The following is a 25957-nucleotide window of genomic DNA, read 5'->3' on the forward strand; positions in this document are numbered from 1 at the left end:
TATTAAATCTCATGGAGGGAAGGAAAATAGAGATGATAATATAACAGTCATTCATTATGGTTCTTTCCAGCATTTATTAAGTACATGTCATGGACCAGGCACTCCTCACAGCTTTGGTAATCATTCATTCTGTTTTGAGACAGCTCATGTCTTTCTCTTCCTAGTCCACTGGAATTTTGCCACCTGCATCTTTAAGTTTCCTGGGGCTATTCAGCCAGTGAAATTTGGGTGGGTGTGATGTGTGCTCTATCTGGGAAGAACGTTTATGAACTGCTGCGTGATCTTTTTTCCTCTGCCATACCAAGTATGGCAAGATTTCCCAGCCTAGGACCCCAAATAAAGACAACAGGAGCTTACCCCCAACCCCTGCAAACCAACCTGTGATGGATATATAATGGGAGAGAAAAAGAAAATTTTTGTTTGAAACTTCTTGCACACCCTAGGCCTTTATAACTGATGCATATATCTTAAATCACAGAAATAGCTGAAATCACACTCTCAAAAATCAATTTGATGAAGGTGCTATTGTTCAGATTTTATACATGAAAAATATGAAAGTTCACAATGTTTAAATAAATTGCCCAAGGTAAACATCTATTAGGTGGTGAGGGAGAAAATAAAAATCACGTCTGAGAGCTGACAGCTGGTACCTGGCCTGCTGACTAAGAGCTGTGCTATAGTTTCCCCTGCTGAACACCAATTGAACAGAATATCATCATCACTCAATAGCTGTGAATGGATAAGGCAAAAGCAGAGACACTAGGTAGCCCCAAAATGACCAAATATCTTTCTTTCTTGGTTACTTTTTCAAAGACAATCTCAAACTGTTTTTCCAGCTTTCTATATAGAAGATAATATACATCTATAAAATTGCCCTGATTTCCTGATATGACCTAATCAAATGTTGATCTCTGCTTCCATAAGCACTTCCCAAATATCCTAGCATATTCCCAAATTCTGTAATAAGCCTATCCTAACTCTCTCTGACCAAATTACTTCCAACTTCCCCATGATGGGAAGTGTGCCTTGTTGCAGGAAGTTAATACACCTAAGTTTGACACAACTGTATTATTCGTGATTTTTTGGACATTGGACTTTTCCAATGGTAATTGAGACTTATACTAGGGGAGTCTGGCTCTAGTACCCATAACACACCACTGTGCTGAATAAATCTGAATAAAACAGTATGGATATTGATAATTAATAAAGTAACATAGGTTATTTCCTTTCTTTTACTGAACTACTCAAGGGATTTGAATTAAAACAATATGTCAAGGAACATTGTAGTGAAATCAGCACTGATAGGATTTATTGGTGTGTGTCTGTGTGTGTGTGAATTTATAAGGAAATTTTGTTAAGGAATAGGTTTACTTCCCACCCCCCTGCCCGAACCTCACTTGCAGAGGCTTGCATCATTAAACTCCCATCTTATGAGCCATAATTATTGTTTGTTCATACAAGGATCTCTTATTTCATTGATTTAATTTTATTTTTATTCCCATATTCTACTCTCAGCTACCCCCGTTTTCCTGAGAGTTTCCAATAAATAAGAACCTGTGAATCAAAAGTATCTTGCATTAAAAATTAATTACCCTTATCATGTACCCAGGGGTTTGTGTAGAATTATGATCTGATTTGATGGAGGAATAATGGATCAAGAGTTCAAATGACTCAATGTGCTTATTTTATGCCTATAAGATGGGATGTAATGGAATACCTAACTGTAGGTACTATTTCAACAATTTGAACATGTTATCTTTCACTTTACACATATTACACACATTGCACATAATTGAATCTATCTTTTTAGGGACTGTAAAGTTACAAATGCTTAAAATTTAGTTAGAAATCCTGCACAAAGAGGTTAATAAAGGACTGAAATATCTCTATAACCCACTGCATTCCCAAGGGAGAGTATTATTCTCACCTTAAACAATCATACTCTTACTACTAATCTTCATTAGGACATCTTTTCTTTGCTATAAAAGGAAAACTAAGAAGCAAAAATGCATCCAAGTTAATCTAAAATTAGGCCTAGCTGAAGTTCCTTACACCTCTTGCTATGGATCCTTCTCTGTAGGAAACTCATTTAAATCTGTCACACGAGAAGACCAGTTTATTTTTGTTTTTTTCATCATATATTTGCCAAAGGAACATATGTTTGCTGCTTAAATAACATCATTAAGCATCAGAGATATGAAGTATATTCATCAAAGCCAAAATCAGATTCTCAAATATGGCCTCTTAGGAAGGAGCCTGTTACTAAATATACATTCTAGAATGTATCCTTTGGTTACTTGGACATTAATAGTGAGTCACAGAATTATTTAATTATTGTTTTTATTGCATAATACTGTGACCATATACTCTGCCACATACTTGACACAGCTTATCTTTTCTAATAGGATTCTGTTTACTAAGCCTCTAAGAGTCACCTTTGTCAACAACACTGTGACTCAGGATATTCAGTATGTCATAATCTCCTGATAGATAATAACTCAATGAACAATCATTTTTAGTTCATGATTTTGTCATCCTAATCTAATGAGACCATCATCATCATCATGATTTTCATCAACATCATCATCAGAACTAATGTAGGTAAATAGGCAGAGGAAATGTATAAAGACAGATACAACATCTACTGACATTTTATATAATTTTTATTAGTCAGCTAATCTATCCTTTAACATTTCTACATTTTACAGATTTTGAGCAATTTATTTTTCCCTTAATTGCATCCATCCTCAGAAGTGGATATTGTAGCATCTCAATAAATCTCTAACAGACAGTACCAGCATATGAGTACCTACTATTAGTAAATTTATCTTGTTTTTTTTCCCCAGAACTTTGATGCACTGTCAAGTGTGGGTTTGGGTCATACCTTCACAAGTCAATTCTGCAACACAGTGCTGGAATCAATAGACCGTACAAGGTTGAGGAGAGGGATAAAGTTGACAGAGACTGTCATTTGATGAAAAAATACATCATTCGTCACAAAATGCCTCAATGTGAACACAATTATAAGATTTATATATAAAATTTCAACTACTGTGAATTTTACAGCTGGCCACTGATTCAGAAGGAAGGCTCATTTGGCCAATATACTTAAAAACTTATATGCTATTCATCTTACAAGAATGCTTAAAGTTTAGTAATATGTGAACTTTGAATTTTTCAATGGCTGGATTTAAAAATCTGAGAATTTGGTTACATCCATTTTGGGATGAAATTTAGCATGATGGGCCACATAATTTTCTCTTAAGTAGTAGTTTTAAATTCAAGAGTAGCTTAGATCCAATGTGGAAATTGTCCAGCAAGTGAAATTCTGTTTTCTTTCACCAACTATTAAAAGTGCTTTGAAGAATCAAAAATTTAAGATATGATAACTCTTTATTTATGAAATTTTGGTGAGATTGAGAGAAAGATTAAGGAAGCAGATTGAAAGTTTCAAAGAACACCTTATTTCTTAATCCATAGAGAGGAAACACATATTGTTATTCACTTAAAATAACCCTGATAGTCTTTCTAAAGAGTTGTATTCAGATCACTTGGAGTTCCAAGTGCCAGACTGTTATCAACTTTTATCATTCTTTTCCTTTCTTGTCTTCTCTTTTCCAACACGACAAGCTTCAAGTTTAATAAATATAGGAACCTATCACCCCAAAACTTTTCTTATCTTCTATTTCTCCTCAATCTGGCTTTTCTCTGATATCTGACATATATACCTAAAAATACTTTTCTTAAAATACTTTTTGTACATTGTATCTCCTTTATCATCATAAACACATATTTTTCAAGTATATTTCATTGTGCCTTACAAATGAACATATTGGGAAAACTATTACGGGTTGCTTATACAAATAAAGAAATTTGGGCTCAGAAGAATCAAATTACCTCCCTAGGATTAGAGTTAGGATATGACAGTGTTGGAATAGGAAACCAGATGATCTCATTTCAGAGCACATGATAGTAAACTCTGATCTACATTGTTAAAGGAGCCTCTGGTGATGCCGCCTACATCAGGTTCAATCCCTCTGCTCATTTTTTCAGAGATCGATTCTTGAACCCATGCTACCCTTTCAGCTTCAGGCCCCACTGCTTCCTAACACATACGCTCTTTTCCAAGATGGGCTGTGTGTGTTTGAGAGAGGGATTATATTACCTTTAATTTTCATAAAAGAAGCTGGCATTAGTTCTAGTAAGGCTGAGAGACATTAATTCTAATTTTTATCCGTGTTTTAAAAAATAAAGTTTAAGACCCATTATCTTTCTCAGAAAATTATTTGGATCAATTTCTATGTTGCAAATGATATGTTTTATGAATAGGGGGCATCCGCCAAATAGAAAGCCATTCAAACTGATATAGGCTTCCATTTATTTAAAGAAGAGCTAAAACTGGGTGTTATATGTAAGTAATGAATCACTAAATTCTACTCCTAAAACTAAAATTACACTATAAGTTAACTAACTAGAATTCAAATAAAAACATAAAAAAAGAACTAAAGAAATTTACTTTTTACATATTACATATAGAATATTTCTCAGACATATAGTCTTTCCTTAACCACATTTTAAATATATAGAAAATTAAGTATTTTTTATATCTACCTAAAATTAAGAGAGAAAAATAGTACAAAATAGATCTACCCGTGGGTAGTTATTACTGATAAAATATTGACAAAATGAATACCTTTTTTTTAGTTCGGATTCTATTAGACAGTATGATTTGTCTTTGTGAAAGCTCTTTCTGTTCTCAGGGAGTCCTTTAAATCATGTAGGTTATAGATTAAGTGATGGAAAAATCCAAATGCTCATATGTCATACAGGGGTATTAATCTTTCTCTTTAATAATGTAAAATTTAGTTTAAAAGTTCGCATCTCTGAGAGGCGCCTGGGTGGCTCAGCTGGTTGGGCATCTGACTTTGGCCCAGGTCATGATCTCCCGGTTTATGAGTTCAAGCCCTGCATCAGGCTGTGTGCTGACCGCTCAGGGCCTGGAGCCTGCTTCTGATTCTGTGTCTCCCTCTCTCTCTGCCCCTCTCCCACTTGCTCTGTCTCTCTTGCTCTCAAAAATAAAAACATTTAAAACAAAAAAAGTTGGCATCTCTGAGATAATGTTATCATTCAATTATTTTCAATTTTTTTTTAATGTTTATTTGAGAGAAAGTGTGCATGCATGTGAGCAGGGAAGGGGCAGAGAGAGAGAACCCCACATGGAATCCCCACTGTCAGCACAGAGCCCTGTGCAAGGCCCAGTCTTGCCAACCATGAGATCATGACCTGAGCTGAAATCAAGAGTCCAATACTTAACCAAATGAGCCACCCAGGCACACATATTTTACATCTTTTAATCCTTTCCCAGAGTCTGAGAAGGACAGAGGATTCTGAACTCCCAAATAACAGTTAGTACCAAGGTAATACATGCTGGAGAAATGTTCTGCAGTCACATGGCAGCAACCTGAGAGCAAAAGATGGAGATGGCCAGTTGTCAAGTCCTGGAAAACCACCTGGACTATGGAATTTAGATTCAGTAGCTATGTGCTACATGTCAGTTTTTCTTTCCAGATGCTTTCCGGTTCCCTAACATTATCTTCACTCCTTTTATCTTTCTGTAAATGGTGTAAAATTATATTATTATTATTAATCACTGTTCTGTGCTAGTATTAGTAGGGCTAAGGGAAGCAAGAAGGAGCCTAGTTAGGGTTAGGCCTTGAGATCAGCAGAGAAACTTGAAGAGCATTCCTAAGCAGATGGTAACAGGTGAAATCCATAACTTTTACAACACTCCTAGAAATTTTAAAGAAATAATTGGTAGGGTGGATTAGGTTTGCTTTTATCATGCAACTAGAATTAGGTATTTGGGTATGAAAGGAAAGAACAGCTTTGAAGATTGGAAAAATTAGGTACACATCTGACGTGACAGATGCTGTGATAGATGACAATATAGCTTTGGAGAGGCTCACGTTGATATTTTGAGAAATTGACATATGTACTATATATGCTCATAGTTTTGTATGGTCAGCTTCAATAATGAGTAATACTTAAAATAGTAACTATTTTAAGTATTTATTATATAAAATTGACCCTTGAGCAGTGTGAGGGTTAAGGGCGACAAACCTACACCCAGTTGAAAATCCATGTATAAGTTTTGACATCTCAAAAACTTAACTACTAATCACTATTGTTGACCAGAAACCTTACCAATAACATAAACAGTCAATTAACACATATTTTGTATGTTATATGTATTATATACTGTAATCTTATACTAAAGTAAGGTAGAGAAAAAAATGTTATTAAGAAACTCATAAGAGAAAATACATTTACAGTACAATACGGTGTTTACTGAAAAAATTCCATATAATGTGGACCCATGCAATTCAAATCTGTGTTGTTCAAGGATTAACTGTCCATATATATATTTATATGCGCATACATATATGCACATATAAATATACACATGTGTATACAGTTGCATAACACAATATGTTTGCGTATGTTTGCAAACTAAGAGTTTGCACAAATTACTTACTTTATATATCTTGATGTGTTACTGTTTATGTCATTAATGAAAGTAGTTAGAATCTTTTAAATAAGAATTCCCCAAATTTATACTATCTGGTGTTCAATACTTTGAAAAGTCTTTCTTGGTTATTACATGTTTTAAGGATAACTAGTACAGTTTATGACACAACTAAGCTCAAATATTTTATTTGGAGAAATAGTACAGAAAATCCTTATAAAAGTAAGTAAACATTAATTGATTTTAAATCATATATATTAAAACACCGTGTCAAAATACATCTTTAAAATTAAGTGTACATAACATTCAACCAGTAAAAAAAAAAAAAAAAAAAAAAAAAAGTATATTTGACTTATTTTTAATAGAAAACTGATTTAAATGATTAATTTTATGCAGTCGAATAATGGAATACATGTTGCCTCAAATATAAAATGACAGTAGAAAAGAGGACAGACGAGGGCATTTTCTCATATTTTTTGTATTGCGGTCTGGGCCATCCAAAAGGGGGAGCTAAAGTATTGTGCTAAATAGCTTGATTTTATGACTATGAGATTTTGAATCCGATTCACATATGAGTTGCACACTGTGTCTGCATATAAATTTAGTCTGATGTTGGCTTATTAACATTGATTTATTATGTACTATACTTAGCTTATGGTCCTAAGATTGTACATTCCCCTGGAAGAAAATTATTTTTTCAACCATAATATAATTACAAAAGTAAATTACAGAAGATGGGATGTACATGAAGCAAGATCTCTTAATAGTGAGTATAGGAAGTGGAGGAATCATATAAGCCTCAGGTAACTTGAATCACATGATTTATCTCTACATTTATATAAATAGGACTAATAATATTGACATTGTTTCCATGTACATGAAAACATTTAAAAGTAATATAAAATATGATGCATCTATAAAACTTATGCCAGGAATATATAATATTTTACATAACCTCAGCAATACCATTGGCAACAAGATCCTGTATGCTAATTGTATGTGTGGTTTGTCTAACACAGCTGCTATCAATTTTCCCCATAGACTAGGGCAAGATAACATTATAAATAAAGGTTCAGGGCCAAAGAAAAACAGAATCTGTACTTCCTTATTACAAAATGTTATTTTACAATGAGATTAATTTAATTAATGAACAGATTAATCTCTTTCTTCAGAACATCAGAAAGAAATCTAACTCCAGTAGGAAATTAAAAGGAGAAGAGATAATTTACCTATAAATAATTAATTTTCATGTAAATAGATTGTGAAGGCAAAATGTTTAATTGACTATCAGATATTGGTATTGTTATGTTTTCTCAAGACAATACATTGAAACAGAGGGTGTTGCTCTTTTGTGATTTGGGAGAAGTTATCTTACACATTCATGCTTTTCTTATTATTCTCATAACACTATAGATAAAACATGGCTAAGGATAGTAATTTCTTGTCGGTTTTACTGAGGGGTCTAAAACCTAAAGTCACCAACAGATTATTTGTTGACATAAATCAATGATATGGTATCCAAGGACAGATTTATTAAAATATTCCAATATATAATGTCTCAAAGAAATAACTGACCTTTAATTTCTTTTTCAAAAAATCTGGTCTTTTACAAATTGAATGTTTTTTAGGGATTCATTTGACATTAGAATTGTTTGTTCTTCAAATGAATCCAATTTTGTCTTTAAAATTGGCAAACTGACATACTTTCTTTTTTTCCCAAAGACTGAACAGTTGTATTAACAAATTGTTCCATATTAAGCAATCTTTGCTATAATATAGAAATAATTTGTATATGTAAATAATGCAAAAATAGCACAGTTTTATAACTGCAAATATATACCTAAGTTCAATCAAATGAGCAGATTACACTATTTGAATTATCTGAACACAAAAATGGTTTGAGATATGTGACTGAAACTTTAATTTCTTTTAGGCAGCTGATAATTTGAATTCATTATTATAGTTGTGAACAGACAGAATGTTTGAAAGAGACTGGTGCTATAGACATGACCAAGGGATACATTTCTGAATATTTGTGGACAATGATGAAATTATATATCATATTCTTTTTATACATGGAAATGCTGGTATCAGTGGAGGACATTTAGGCAATATGGAGAAGGTCAATTGAACAGATGCAATTAGACCTAACACAGAGGAATCCACATCTCAGAAAATGTCTTCAGGGCACCTGTGTGGCTCAGTTCGTTAAGCATCTGGCTCTTGATTTCCACTCAGGTCATGATCTCACAGTTCGTGGGTTCCAGCCCAGCATTGGGCTCTATCCTGACAGCACGGAGCTTGCTTGGGATTCTCTCCCTCTCTCTCCCTTGTCTGCCCTTCCCCTGCTTGTGCGCATGCTCTTTGTCTCTCTCTCTCTCTCTCTCTTTCTCTCTTTCTCTCTCAAAATTAATAAATAAGCTTTAAAAAGAAAGAAAGAAAGAAAATGTCTTCAAGAGGGCCAGTCATGAGAACATGTTATCCAGGCCTTTGGATACTACCAAGCATTTCCATTATTTCTATTGTTTGCTCTCCCCCCACCCCCCACCCCAAAATAGAAGCTGGTTTGAAAAACAATTGAAAGTTTAATATGATTAAGCAAAGATCCATTGACTTTGCAACTAATAATGCCCTTAGATGTTTCCTAGTAGATAATTTTTAGAGTGAAGAAATTAAATCCCAGTTTGATAAATGAATGCACATCCCTTATTCTCTGGTCTTTTTATTTCCCATTCATTGTTCTCTTTACCACACCAGCTTGGAGTGGAATCCCACCATGTAAAATTTGGTAAATAATTAATCAACTACACTTTAGTTCTTTTAGCATGTCATTTGGCATAAATCTCTTTTTCTTTCTCTACATACAGAGTTTGGTTGGTTCATCTATCCGTTCAGCAAGGTTTGTAGAGACAACCAGGCCCAACCACAGTGGTGAATCAAATTGTGGTTATTTTTCACCTTTAGCTACACATGCTCACCAGCATGCCACATTTTACATGTAAAAGGTTATGAATCAAAAACAACTTTGTAAAAATATAAGGATTTACAGTGATAAAATAATCTTAATCACATAATTTATTCCTGGAGCCCTGGATTCCACTCTTGGTTTTTCTCCTCTAGGATCACTTTGAACAAACATCTCAGGGTCTTGCTTGTTATCCTTAATCTGTAAAATCAGTCTAACAAATGTCAGGTTTCTTCTTGTTATAATAATCCTTAATTATATTGAATCATGTTTTTTCCATTTAAAATCTCCCTTCCAAGAGAGAGATCACATTTTATAGAATATATGTTTTTTTTTCATTTTAAAGTAGCATGTAATATCATTAGAAACCATTATGATAACTTGGCTCTATTTTTATTTATAATGAAAATTGAAGAAATATTTTCCAAGAATCATATTTTTCAAAAATTTTCAAACATATTTTTCATACTCCTATAGTTGGGAGGGTTTTTGTTTGTTTAATTTTTTTAAATGTTTATTTATTTTTGATAGAGAGAGACAGAGCATGAGCGGGGAAGGGGCAGAGAGAGAGGGAGACACAGAATCCGAAGCAGGCTCCAGGCTCTGAGCTGTCAGCACAGAGCCCAACGCGGGGCTCGAACTCACAGACTGCAAGATCATGACCTGAGCCACAGTGGGATGCTCAACCAACTGAGCCACCCAGGCTCCCCTGTTTGTTTTGTTTTTAGTGGCCCTTGTCTTTTACAAGTGTGATTGCTTAAATAATTTTTAACAACATTTCTTTAACTTTTCCAATCTGTTCTTATTGTTACTCCTACTCTCTGCATTCATGATTGATCATATGGTACTTTTAAAAGCCAGTGTATATTTCTTTGGAGAAAATATGTTGTCTAATCAAGTAAAGTCTTAGCATGTTCCAAAAGCATCTTTTCGTAAACTATTGGGGGTATAATTATTTTTTTATTTTTTAACTTCTTTTTGCAGTCTAGACAAGGAAAGTCCTACAAACATGTACAGAATATTGTAACTACTTTTCCCAAATACAGTGGTAAAATTCTCTAAAAACAGTACTAGGAACTGAGAGTTTGAGTATATTATGAATATAATATTACTACTACTACTAATAGTAGTAAGCAAAATTAATATATACTAAGTGGCTACTATGATAAGCACTTTGATGTATGCATGATCGTAATCATTGTCAACAACACTAACGAATACAATTATCATTTTTACAGGAGGAAACTGAAATTTAGGAAGATGAAATAAATTAATGAGACCACACAGTAGGCAAGAGGTGGAGCTGGTGTTTCTGGTTCAAGAATTTGACATCTTAACAATTATAGTTAATCTTTAAATAAATACTTCTCCCTACTCTGTAGAGATTTGTTCCTGCTCTGTAGCTCAAGGGAAGGGCAGGCAGATTTTGGCTAGAAAAGGGAGAAGCAGGGAATTAGTACATACAGAATTAGGCTCAGACAAAAAGTTATAAATACCATACCTTCTAATGTGGTATATGAACCAGTTTTATTATTCAGCAATGTAAAAATTACCAAACATAATTCATCCAAAACAAAATTCACCCAAAACCCCTTTACTTTTGTATTTCCCCATTGAAAACAACCAATAAACTTTTTGATATGATCTTAAAACTCCAAATTGCCACATTTCCATTTTTATTTTACAATTATTAAATACATTTTAGCCAAGTAAACACTATTAAGTAGGGTGATAAGCATATCATCTACATGCTATTTGGGGAGCAGAAGGTTGTCATTATAATTGTCTTTTGTACAAATTGTCATTTGTACAAATGATGTAGAACTCTCGATATCCATTGAGTACCATGTCCACAGGTCCTTTTAAAGAGGGGTGTCCAACAAGTCTTTGTAAGGATAAAGATCACTTTTCAGTAAATACATTGTTTACCCAAGACCCAAGAGAATATGACTGGGGTCATCTAATTTAGATAAGGTTAGGGAAATATTGAATGCCAACCAAAAGATTATCTAGAGTTCTGGTACAAAGAAGTAAGAGTTCTTTTAATATAATTATCTCTGAAAATTTAACTAGAGATCCTTGAACAGAGGAAATCCGTAAAAAAGAAAGAGAAACCAGGGAAGTGTCAGAAAATAAAGGTAGGCATGACCGAACAAAGTGACGAAAACAGAACTTGCAGAAAGTACACCCTTAGAAGTAGAGAATTTCAGTCACATGATTAAATTCTTTTGGAAACTGTATTAGAAGTATGAAAATCATATCCAAGGTAAAATCACATAGATAGAAAGGAATCCACATTTCAAGGCATTTGAGAAAATTCTAGGACAGATTCTGCTCTTTCTAGTGCCTTCAAAAAGGATAGAAACTCCCTCAACATTTAGGATAAAGGAGAATCAATCCTATTATGGATTTCCCTTTGGGGGGTGTTGTGGTAGGGAAGACTTGTAAGACTAACAGTCCCTTATTATTATAGCTAATAATATAGAAATATACAGAGCTATACACAGCCATATTAGTTTTTGTCACAATGAGATATTCTTCCTTGCCTCAGCTTGAGTCTTCTACTTATAAAAGAAACTAGACAACTTAATAATTTGAACACTCATAGTTAATATTTAAATACTATACAGCAGCTGAAATTCCCACTACTGTAATGAATAGTAACATTTAATGAAAGTTTAACTTTGTATACCTGAAAAATAAATAAATATATTATATTGGAAGTACTTTTTTTTTTTTTCAACGTTTATTTATTTTGGGACAGAGAGAGACAGAGCATGAACGGGGAAGGGGCAGAGAGAGAGGGAGACACAGAATTGGAAACAGGCTCCAGGCTCTGAGCCATCAGCCCAGAGCCTGATGCGGGGCTCAAACTCACGGACCGCGAGATCGTGACCTGGCTGAAGTCGGACGCTTAACCGACTGCGCCACCCAGGCGCCCCTGGAAGTATTTATTTGATGAAGCAAAAGAAAAGTAAGAATGCAGGTTATTATTAATATAGCATTACTATGAAAACTGGAAAATGTTCAGCTCATGTTCTTATTACTAAATTTATAGGTATCTAGGCATAATATAACAATGTAGTGTTTATATATTACAATTAATTGTAATTAGGAGTATATTATAAAATGAGCAAAATTTGTTAACATTGCAGGCTTTTGAGTCTGCCATTTCTTCTACCTAAAATAATGTTTCTCATAGTATTTCCTTCTCTCCATTCAGAATCAATTCAAATATTACCTTCTCAATAAAACTTCCCTCATACAACCTGTTCTATCTACCCCTTCGGTAACTCTCCGCCACACTGCCTATTTTCTTAGCATTTATCAATACCATATTTATCTTTGTTTATTATTTGTATCACTCCTCTAGAGAATACCTTCTTGTGATTAGAATCTCTTCTATCATGTTTACTGCTATAACCTCAGAACCCAGAAAAATGCAACATGCATAGTAAATGTTGAATAAATATTTGGCATCCATACCTGATTATAGAACAAATTTATGAAGTAATATAACTTAAAATGGTTTCTGTGTTTCATAAGTAACATTAACTCCATTTTATGCATATTATGGATAAACTATCAAATTGTTAATATTGGCCACAAATACAACTTTCAAGTTAATTAATTTTTTTATGTTTATTTTGAGAGGGAGAGAGTGCATGAGCAGGGTATGGACAGACAGAGAGAGAGAGAGAGAGACAGGAAGAGGAAGAGAGAGAATCCCAAGCAGGCTCCTGCTGTCAATACAGAGCCTGACAGAGTGCGAGGTAGAGCCCAATGCAGGGCCTGACACGGGGTCCAACATGGGGCCTGACTCGGGGCCTGATGCAGGGCTTGATCCCATAACCCTGGAATCATGATCAGTGCTGAAATCAACAGTCAGATGTTTAACTGACTGAGCCATGAAGGCCCCCCCACTTCCATGGTAATTTTAATCAATGTTATTCACAAGCAATCATTACCACTAATTTTGTTTGAACTTTTTTTTTCCCCAAACTGCAGTAAAATTCATATACAAATAAACCACCTTGATAAGCTCTATTCATTTTAAGGTCAAGAATGTCATTCACTTTATACTCACTAATATAAACCAATGAATAAAAGGGAGAAACCATAAAATGCTAGAAAAGGAAAATTAAATACCTGGCATTAAAATATGTGATGAAAAAAAATGTGATAATATGAGATACTATGAAATTTTATTGCCATTGAAAATTTATCCAATGTTACTTATATTTAAAAGGCTTTTATAACTCATTCTTGTCTCCAAGATCCAAGTGTAATATACTTATTCCAATTCAAGCAATAAAACTTATACTATTTATTTATGATAGCAAATATTCTAAATTAATTTTAATATAATAAATTTACAACACAAAATATTTCATTGTATGTTGGGTTAACTTAAGGAGCCATATGATATATATATATATATATATATAAATATGTATATTCGTAATGTTTCTAGATTTATCTTACCTAATTTCAAGAACAAAGAAATTAATCAAATTAAGCTAGGTCCCTTGTGCTTTTCTATATGGAGTACCAATAATTTTTACCTGAATATAATGAACCTGAGCAATAATATTCTTAATAATATAATAGTAATAACAGAAGTTATTCCAAGGACAATCATGTTTCCTCATAATACATTATAATATAGATACTGCTAATATCTTAACACATTAAGCTCCTAGAACTCCGAAGTATTAAAGACTTTGTCCAACTCATGTACTTTGGACGTCTGACCCCAGGACTCTTTGTAAGTTTTTTATTTATTGCATATTATATGTGAGACAATTTGCACCCAGAAGTGAAGATAACCTACCAACAAAACAGAACAAGTAAATGGAGCTGGGAAGAAACTAAGTCTGTTGACATTGCCAGCATACTGCATTTTTACTCTTATTCCAATAAAGTAGTATTATTAAATATTGATATTTTAACTCTATGGATTCAAGTTAAGCAGCCCATATTTTATTTTGGGGTGATATGAAAATTCCATGAATATCATGAAAGCTTTGGCCTTTTTCCAGGGAACTCACACTAAATCATAAATACATTATTTCTGTAAAGATTTCAGAATAGTTTTGATCATTTGAAGCCTAAACTTTGAGCTCCTTAAGGCTGTGGCCATATTTCTAAGAGTACCAATTTAGCTCAAAAACTTAAAACATAAAATAAACCAACTGCTGAAGACCTGGATTCAAAGCTGAGGAGTTGATTTACTTCTAGATGTAATGGGATTATGGGCTGAGGGTAACAGGAGACAGGGTTACTTGACCAAATTCTTAATTGACAAAATTATGCTTTGTAGAATGTATCAGTTGTTAAAGAAATTGTAGGTGAGGTGAGCAATTAAAAGGTTATTATAATAATACAACAAAGAGATATTAAGATTCTTACAGGAGAAGCATCCCAATGACTAGACAGGAAGAGACCAATGTAAGATGTGACAAGGGTTATATCTGTCAGAATTTGGAAACATAAGAAATAATTATATAAAGAATTCTTTTTCTGTGTATGTCATAGGAAGCAGTGAGAAGGGATAAAAACATGGTCTTAGCTTAATTTGAAAAGTAGCTTTTAAAAGGGAGTTTTTAGTCCCAGTTATTGTGTGCCCCATATTTCACATTAGGATTTTTTAATTTCAATTTTAGAGACAGCATCAAGCAAAAGTTCACCTCACACAGGGTAGCTAGAATGGTAGGGCAGTCTGTAAATGTTACTTATATTAAAAGTGAAATAATGAGGGATATTTATATTGATGACTAAGTATAAGATCGATGCAGTTTTCTTTGAATGAATTTAATGCTATCAGATAGCAGTGGAGTAATGATTCCAAACTATATGGGCAAGGCTAAGACAAAATAAAAAGCGTAGTTACAAGCAGGTAAATTTTGTCGCATATGGAAAGAAGAGACTCTCTAACAACTGAAGTTGTTTGGAAACAACAACCGTGAGAAGTTCTCCCTAGCACATGTTTCACCACAGCACAGAGCATAGGGACTGAGAGCAGGCACTCAATAATGAGTAAGTTCACAAATAAGAAACTGAAATAATCATCCGGTGGATGAATAAATTAATTATTGCCAAGAATCTGAAGGTCTTTTTCCTGATGGTGAATTTAAAAGAAAAGAACAAAGGGTACATACAGGATTCTGAATAGGCTGTACACATTGTGGATACTACATTAATGTACTAATGTTATGAGAAGCATTGCTTCTGCCTATACCTGCAAACTGTAAGACAGACGTCATTTCTACTACACGAACATGGGACAAAGACCAGCTTCTTAATGTGAAAAGTTTGTATGCATCGATTTTGGGTCTCCTGACGCCAACCTGTCAATATCAAAACAGTTTTCCAATTTGTCTCCACATACAACATACCTTATGAATCTTCAGGATGTAAGGATAGCCTTAGGTTTTTGAGCCCCAATTTTTCTTACCAATTCTCCAAAATCCTTATGCAGGACTGCATTCCTGGACTTATGGTCCAGGACTTATGGTACTCTTGTCAGTACCAGTACGTCTCCTCGTTCTACTCTTCTCTTCCTAATGAATTGTGACCTTGGTAATACTTAATCCTTTTAAGACCCATTGGCAGTCAATTAGAAAGTGAAAGTAGGGGAAAGGTGGAATGGAGAAGTGTTTCTAAAATCACCCATGAATATATCGACCAATATTTATTAGCTCCACATCTAAGGAATTTCTCATGTTGGCAAAGCTACTTTTGTGTTACAGTTTGCTGAATCATCTCCCCACAGTGCAAGCCAAGTTAAGGAAGACAGGCCCTGGTAGTTAAATAGTCTGTCTTTGAAGTGGAGGTGTGGTGGGGGTGGGGAATAATTAGAAGGGGATAGAAGCAAAGCAGTAAAACTTGGAAACGGAAGAAGCAGCAAAGCTAAAGTTGCAATAAAGGTAAGAAAGCACGTGTTCATGAAAAACAGCAAGAGAAAGAAATCATCACAGTTCACTGCATGGAACAGACCAATCAGCTTTCTATTAATCATTATAAATTTGTACTCAATTTGATAGAAGGCAGTGGATAAGGCACAGTTTAAGGGAAGTCTGAGTTAGCCACCAAATGATTTAAAATTAAAGCATAAGAGAAAGGATAAAAGATGGATGTAATATCTTTTCCTACATATTATAATTATATTTTAAAGAGAAAACATAAAACGTGTCACCAAACATATTAGAAATAGTAACGTATTAGTGTATCATATATGCATATGTATAGTTATTAGTATATCAGGTGATACATTTTATTAGTATATATGTTGTTTGAAACTTTTTAATCACATCCTAAATACTAAAACCCCTTCTGTAAACTTAACATATGCTTACTTTCCTATATACTAAATTAGTGGAAAATATTCTTGTAGTAGATTGATTAATTAATGCTTTAAAATTTTTTTTTCATAATGGAGATAATTGAAGAGCAGTTTCCATACAAGTTCTAGTTTAGAGAAGCAAAATTCCAAGAATAAGAAACAATAAAAACATCATTACATCTAGAAAACTTATCTAAAACTGAATTTTTAATAAAATATATATCACTCATAGCTTATAAGAAATCTCTTATTGGTAGAAAGCCATTGTATTATATTGAATACATATAGAATTTTATAATTTAAAGTTACTTATTTATTAAAATCTGCTTCCAAATCCATATTTTATAGAACAAAATATTGTTTATAAATAGTTAGGGAGGGGCGCCTGGGTGGCGCAGTCGGTTAAGCATCCGACTTCAGCCAGGTCACGATCTCGCGGTCCGTGAGTTCGAGCCCCGCATCGGGCTCTGGGCTGATGGCTCAGAGCCTGGAGCCTGTTTCCGATTCTGTGTCTCCCTCTCTCTCTGCCCCTCCCCCGTTCATGCTCTGTCTCTCTCTGTCCCAAAAATAAATAAACGTTGAAACAAAAAAATTTAAAAAAATAAATAAATAAAATAAATAAATAAATAAATAAATAAATAAATAAATAAATAAATAAATAGGGATATGTTTGTCCAAACCCATAATCTGGATCAAATTTTCATTCCAGGTAGAATTTCCTCATATTCCTTTCCTGTGGGCTGTTTACTTACATTTTCTTATAATTTTAGAAGAGTACAATTTATAAATATATTGAATGAAATGAATGCAAGTCATATACAAATGACAGTTTTATTCTGAAATAACATTTTGTTCCTCCCTGAATATATTTACTCAATGTCAACATAAGACTTCCATGACCACAATTTACTCTTGGGTATAATGGAGGAGAATCTCCATGCTCATGTTTATTTTATTTATTTTATTTAATTTTTTTAAAATGTTTATTTATTTTTGAGAGAGAGAGAGAGAGAGAGAGAGAGAGAGAGAGAGAGAGAAAGCATGAGCTGGGAAGGGGCAGAAAGAGAGGGAGACACAGAATCCACAGCAGGCTCCAGGCTCTGAGCTGTCAGCACAGAGCCCAACGTGGGGCTCGAACCCACGAAGTGTCAGATGGTGACCTGAGCTGAAGTCGGAGGTTTAACCAGCTGAGGTACCCAGCACCCTTCCATGCTCATGTTTAAATAAAGAGTTGCAGTGATACCAAAGGCAGTTGTTTAGCAGCAAGCCTAAAAACAGCATAGGTCTGGGAAGATGTCAGACATCCGCGATGGCCTCATTAGAAAATTCAAATTGTGTGACTCTTCTCTTGAGCATGGCATGAAACCCCACCTCTTCCTAGTCTCCTTTCTATCATGTGGTCTCCATCAGTTTCAATATTCATCTTTGGGTATAAGTAATTATATCAAGTAGCTTCCTGTTATATACTTATTTTTTAAATAATATCAGAACAATTGTCTTCTTATTTGTCTAAAATCACAAAAAAATTCCAAAGTTGGACATTTCTTATTTTAAGTAGCATTCCATATTCAGCCATTGAAAATGAAATTTTACATGGGTTTCAAGTCCAAAGTAGTGAAGTTGAGACACATCATACATATCTTTATATCTATTTCGGTATAGAGAGATAAACATATAGATACAGTGCTGATAAAAACTCTTCATTTTAATGTGTAAAATAATATGGCAATATTAAAAAGGATGTTTATTACTGATATTCACTGTATTTTAATAGAACTACCTATTTTAAAGTGACCAAAGTTAATTTTATCATAAAGAAAAATATATTTATTGCAGGTATGACAATAACATTCTTCGTTGTTAATGATTGTATCAGAGGTCTCAATTCTAAGCTAAGCATAAAAATCAGACAAATATGATTTGCATACATAATCATACATATTATTGTAATAGTACATCAATTGTTTCATCTTTTGAAAAGTAAGTACTGTCAAAAATACAAATCTAAACTTTATGTTAAATATAACAGAATTAAATCTACCTATAAAATATCACATCATCTAGATAAACTGGCAAGATCTGGGGGAGAAGGAAAAATATTATCTTTCTTTTAATAGTTAATCTAATTCCTGCTCAGTACATGCACACATAGTTGATTTATAATGTACTAATAGGTTATAACATTAATCTAGGAGGAGTGGTAATAATACAAATATTTATCCTTGTTGTATTAAGTATTGTGTTTATCTTATTAGATATAAGGAAATGATATTTAATCTTAGTATTACATTTTTAATATAAAACAATTTTTCAGTTAAGCAAATAATTTACCCAGTAATATAAGTATAAAATGCCTTGATCTAATCCTCAGCTAGGGAAAATGACTAAGTAAATAACTTTAAAATTCCACCATGTAACTGTGCTTTCTTTGTATTATACATAGCAAATGAAAAATAATAAGGATTTTATTTTCTGATAGTAATAATAATCTAATTTTTACCAATATGATTTGAGATAGCATTGTAATTCCTACTTTACATGATACTTTACCTCCCATGGTAGGAGTGGGTAAAGAGATTATATTTTTATGAGGTTTTCAAGAGTTGCGGACATTCAGTGGAGAAAAATTATTTCTGGTTAGGGTTTTAAAAAGTGAAAGTCTAATTCCCCCTATTCAAAAACTTATCCAGATCAGCCATAACACATGGACTATAATTGAGTTTATTTTTTCCAAAATTAAAAAAATATATAGTATTGCTATGTCACTATTTATTCATAATATAACATCTATAATCACCTGACAAAGAGCTTTTTAGTGTACAATGAATGTTATACCATTCTAACAATTTAGAACTACAACTGATGTATACTTCGATATAATTGTGTTTTCCATATATTTTTTGAGTCTACACATACACATAAACATACATACACACAGAGATACCTATAGATACAAGTATACAGAATTATGAATGGGAACACAGGTATAGATGCAGGTATGTATATTTAAGACAGAAAGGTACAGATATATAGGTTACTTTGTAATTTGACCTGTGAGTTTTCTCGGATGTTTCATCTGTTATTTAATTACCACTACAGTGAAAAAGATTTGAATTTCTTGACTTTATGGTATATTCTTTGCATTTTAAAGCATTGATAACACATAGAGGTGAATATTTAAAAAATATTTCTGGCAATTACATTAAATTATTGCAGTAACCTACTTTAGTGGAAAAAATTAGATGGTGAAAAAGTTACCTGATTATCTGGGGGAAAACTCCCCTTGAAAACTTTCAGGTTCGATGTCCCAGTTTTAGAAAAGCAGAATATTTCACATGTCTTTTGTCACAGGAAGTGGTTATTGGTGTTTATTTGTTAGACTACATATTGTTATACGTGTTGTATCTCCCTTGTTATACTGGCTTCCCGTGAATATTATTTCTAGATTACTATGACTTTCCTGAAATTGGGTTTCAGTAATGGGGAAAAAGTTCTTTATGCATTGGATGCTGAATTAATAATAAACAAAGTATAGTAAGCTTAGCATATTCTAATATAAATTCTGTCAGGTATATCTATTTCTTAAATACATTTAGGAACACATTCAACTTTAAACTCAAAAATCAAATAAAAACTATTAGCCACTGCTATTTCCATTAGAAGATGAATAAGTGTTGAGAGTAAAAAATTTAATGAAGTCATCCATGCTCTTCACAACTATAAAGCTAATCTCAAGAAGTGATATGAAAGGCAAGCTTTTTAATTCATACTTATGAAATAATCATACACTCTGGTGTTTCATTGATTAATTAGAAAGACCAAGACTTATCTTGCTCTTGAAGAGAAAAATAATACAAGAGCACTCATTTCTCCTGCAATTGATTTATAATTTGGCAAAGTAATGCAAAAGCACAGAAAAGGAAAAAAAGAAAAGAAAAACTCTGTCACTTTCAGAAAATATTTAGGTGTTCTCCTTTTCCCCACCTTTCCTCTTGAAAATAAATCTCTTTCTCTCTTTGTGTGTGTGTGTGTGTGTGTGTGTGTGTGTGTGTGTGTGTGTCTCCCTCTCTGTCTCTGTCTCTCTCTCTCTGTGTCTCTCTCTCCCTGTCTCTTTCTCTCCTACACACTCATGCATGCACACACACCTCACAGCAACAAAAACAATACCTTATGAGGTTACCATTTTCCCTTCCTAAGCAGTAAGATCCATTATCATGACTTTTATGTTTGGGGAGATGTTTCTTGGTAGTGCTAATATAAAATGTCTTGCTTAGGCTCCAGAGATCATGCTTTTCTTCAGGCACTTTGCATCCTTAATGTGGCTGTAAGACCATCTCTTACTAGTGCTAAATTTAGGGATAAGAGCATTAACATATTAGGACTGCTATGGAAATGTATAAAAGTGCTATAAAGACACTCACCTCACTGTGCATTTCCTACCATATTTTAATGATAAAGGTAACAGTGGTTCCAGGCAGAGGATTTGAAGTGACTCATAAGAGAAAAAAAAACTTTTTCAGAATGTTTAAAGCAATCCAGGAGATACTGTTGTCAACTAAACACTGTGTGTATGTGTGTGTGTATACCAAATGATTTTCATGAGTCAACATTATTTATTTTCACATAATGTTGCCAATTTTAATATACAATTTGACAACATTGGATACATAATCTTATCTTTTTAAACCTCCATTTTCTCATGTAATATCAGAGTTGAAGGTGGTTAAAATCCCTTTTCTAAAGTTCTAATTTTATTTAAACACCTAAATAGGATAGTATCATGGGTATTAAGAGACTTTGGGGGGATATATTTTAAGACACAACTCATTTTTTAAAACAAATATGCAAGATACAATGAACAAAATTATGTTACCTTAGGAAAGATGTTCTACAATGAAAAATTATTGCAAATTAGCATCAGGTAAAGACAAAGCTAGTTAAAACCAATGCGGTTTTGGTTCTATTTCACATGCTTTCGTCTTTCTTAAGGAAACTTAATTTTAATTAAGTAGATAATTTAAGCAGTAAAATACCAAAGAACTTAACTAGACTTTTGTCTAGTTTTGACAATAGAACACACTTACTCTACAGTTAATATTACTATTGATTTAATATTTATATTATAATATGGTAATATAAATTATATTTATAACTTTATAAATATAATATCAAAAGTATTGATATCGAAGTCCTAAGTATAAATATATACTTTAAATGTATAAATATTTAAAATATCACATTGGACGTTTTGTAAGTTATCACACTGTTTTTTCGAATGTTAGATTTATTTATACTTTAGATTTAAATTTTCATTTGAGAGAACAAAATTAGTCTTAAAGAATATAGCAATCTAATGATCCATTACATTGAAACATCTGTATTAATGCTAAGTAATTATTCATTTAGACTGTTCACTTTCATAGAGAACAAATTACAGCCAATGTTTATTCATGACATATTCACATGTATTCTTTAAATTAACTTTCATCTAAATTTATACTGTCCTGCATACAATATATTGCCATATTACTCATATATTTTATGTTAAACAATTTGAAGCATTGTCCAAAGCATTCTGATTAACTCCACCTATACATTGTGCAAATATTATAGAAAAGGCGTATCTACTTCAAATCACTATGTCTAAAGAGAGGTAAACCAGTGGAAAAAATTTCTCCGGTTATTGTTTTTTAAATCCCAGTTGGTGAATGCACCATAGAAAGGACACTTCAGAGACTAAACTTTGTATATACAGGGGTTGTAGGAAAATACCAAATGAAATCTCTTCATGGAAGGTGACATTCAGAAGAGCTTCTGATCCAACATGAAATGTATCAAGTCAAACAACACAACATTTAAAAAGATCATTTCAAAGCCAACTTTGATATTGTGATCTTGCTATACATAGGCAATGGTACAATACATTTTTACTTCAAATATGCAATGAATACAACATTGGTGAGTAATTATGCAAGACCATTTCAAAATTATCTTAAAAGCTATCAGCTAATGTGATAAAGGGAAAGACATATTTTTTCATCCCAGAAAATAATGTTATCTTACATGACTTGTCTTGATAGTCTTACCAAATCTATCTGACTTAAAGTTAGAGAATTACTTTCAAATTGATACTACTATCTGCTTCCCCTGAAGCATTTTTCAATTCATTATTCTCAGAATTAGATTTGCTCGTACCATGAACTTTACCTTACATTTTCTCATTTTTCAAAACAAGCAACTACAAAGTTGACAGTATTTCAACATCTCAGGATACATCTACTAAGGGCATATAGATATTTTGTACTCTTTCTTTGTGAAAACTTTGGTTGAATTCCTGTGCTTGATGCCAAGACCACAAATGCATGCTGCTCCTGTTATGTCTAAGTTCTTTGCTACTATGTGCTGAAACAACGTCCTGTTTCATTTTCTTTATCTTTTAAAAGATCTACTGTTCAAACCTGGATTAGCCAGATTCATGGTTACACAAATGTGTTCTACATGTGACATAGCATTGCCTAGGCAATGAAGCAGGCAATGAAAATAGGATTTATTCTCCAATGAATGCAGTAGATTTTAAACACATTTCTTTTCCAGTTAAGAGCACTGAATGATCACATTCATTTTTAGTCAGCTATGGCTGAAGATGGGTAACTCTTCTTATTCCATAGATAAAGAGCCAAATGAAGATTTCTTCCTGCCACGCAAAAGTTACCACTTTTTCCTGTCATGAAATCATTCATTTTTCTGTGCTACATAGATTTGGAAAACCTTGTGGAAAAATATCTTTATTATTAGTAATCTCATAGATCTATAACATAAAATATTAAATGACAACAGATCTTCAGAAAAGACCTCCAATTTCTCCTCAGATCTATAGTCCACTACATTCTCATCAAAAGTTGATCATACAAATAAATGTGAACTTAGCTACTTACCACAGGTGATCACCTTTCTTTTAGTGCACCTTTGGTTTTCAAATTAGATTCTGAGAACACACGCTGTTACCAGTATCTAAGTGTCAATACTATAGAATGCTGACAACCTTGTAGTTGAAATTCATCATGCTTTTTTTGAAATTAATGTGCTTAAGAATTTAATTGATGTGAATGGTTATGTTGAGTATGCAAAGAAAAATAAAACAATGCTTCATCAAATCATTGCATTTTCCATATCATTTCAAAAAAACATGCCAATTTTGCCTTTGATGCTCTCCCTTCTGTGATTTTCATCCAGTCTTTACTCTATTAAGATACATTTGCCTGTGATAATGGAGAGCAATTATGGCCAACAGAGGTGCACATTCGGAATGTTGACTTGAGTGAGAGCCATAAATATGTGGAGAAATCTTCTTTGGGAGGTATAGTGATCACCTTAATCCTGACAGCCTATGTCTGTCTGTCTCTACATGTGTTATTTGTACCATTTATATATTATTTTAATATTAAAACTAAAGAAATTATTTATTCAATGATGAATAGAGATGCCTTTATTTTTGACAGTTCTGACTCAAATTTTGGAACCAAAAGTTATGAGAAAGCCAGGAGACCATTTCAAATTAATATAATAATAGCATACATAAACACATTAATGTGAGTAATTCAACACCCCTCCAAATCAACAAACACAATGTGAAGTTTAGTTTTATTTTTATAATAATGCTCCATGTGCAAATTTTAGCACAATGAAAAGAGCTTAGATGGGTATCTGTTTTGTAAAAGTAAAATATGAAGCAAGCATTGCTATTTTTTTTCACTGAGCATCTTAATATCTTATTCAAATACTACAAAATAAATTCTTACCTGCTTCCCAACAAATGTTGAGGGAAGGAGAGAGAGAGAGTGCAAAATAAAGCAACTAGGAGAAAAGCAGTATTTGTACCTCTTCAGTATAAGAAAGCAAAAACTGAATAGATTGTATAGTCAGGTAAAGTAAATAGCATTTACCTTGGTTAGTAGCGGAACTGAGTTTAGCCCTGCTCAGCACTGACAATTCCGGTGTTGCTTCTGTCTCGTTCCTACTCTTCTCTTTTTATAGTATCTTCACAGCTGAAGCTTCATGCATCTCAGTGTGCCTCCCTCTCCGAGCATCACTTTTAACTCAGACAGGCAGGAAGCTGAAGCCAAAGAAACTCTCTGTCTGATTGGTTTCCATTCAGCGTTTCTGATTAATAAGAGACGTCCCTCACGTAGGAAGATATTGCCGCTGATGGCGCTGCAGGGCTCGAGGGTTGGGGCTGGGGGAGGAAGACCTGTTCAGGCACAGCGATTTGCAAGCGAATGAAGTCGGAGGGTTCAGAGAGGAGGGCTTTGTCAAAGACCCCCACCGGAGAAAATAACCCAGTGTTTTTAGTCTCGGTTAATCAGCCCTGCTTAATCTGTTTGCAATTGGGAGAGAGGTCACAGCGTGTCTGTAACCTGTAAATCATCTGTGGAAAACATGTATCTCATGGAGAATGCTTCTGCTCAAAAGAAATTTTGGCTACAGTCCCTGCAGAATTCACGACTACCTATTTCAGTTCAGTACCACAATTTCAAGTTTACGAAAATGAAGAGAAAGAATCCAGATCGCATTTATCATTGATCATGAATTGTTATCTGTCACTGAGTTTATAAACTAAAATAACCTTTCAAAAACAGTGATTTAAAAACATCTAATAACTGAAGTCCTAATGTGTTCTTTTTAAGCAAGGGAATGATTTCAAATACAATTTCAAATTTCTGCAACCCTGCTTTTTATTTGATAATGCAATTGGGGGGGGGGGGGGTTCATCTTGTCCAGAAATGTCAAAATTAATTGTGACCATAGACACATCACAAGAACTTACATGGTCCACCTGTTAGATTCACTGTTATACACTGTACATTATTACAGAGAGTAAAACACGAGAGAGTCAAACCCTGTTTCAGAAGAGAAGTCTCTTTAGTACTTCTGGAAATGGCACAATAAGAAGGATATTGATTAGTAGATAAATCCTTCTGAAAAGAAGTTCTAGTAATAGTTGTATGAAATGCACGGTGGGAATATGGCTCACTTTATAACGGCTCGTTAAGTCACAATAAGTAAATAGCTTAAGTGCCAAAAAATATCAATATCCTATTTGATGCTTCAAAGGAAAACTGAC

At 33.3% G+C, this 25957-nt stretch overlaps 1 protein-coding gene across 2 annotated transcripts in view; it reads right to left on the reverse strand.

Moving 5' to 3' along the window:
* The window catches only part of CDH9 (cadherin 9), a 137447-nt gene extending 112192 nt beyond the window's left edge, over positions 1-25255 (reverse strand). For both annotated transcript variants that reach the window (XM_040494508.1, XM_040494500.1), the window contains exon 1: positions 24780-25255. The gene's annotated coding sequence lies outside the window, so the exon portion shown is untranslated. The remainder of the gene's footprint in view (positions 1-24779) is intronic.
* Between the last annotated feature and the right edge of the window lie 702 nt (positions 25256-25957).

Source organism: Herpailurus yagouaroundi, unplaced genomic scaffold (genome assembly GCF_014898765.1).
Source record: "Herpailurus yagouaroundi ecotype Mexico unplaced genomic scaffold, PumYag 29, whole genome shotgun sequence".
NCBI lineage: Eukaryota > Metazoa > Chordata > Mammalia > Carnivora > Felidae > Herpailurus > Herpailurus yagouaroundi.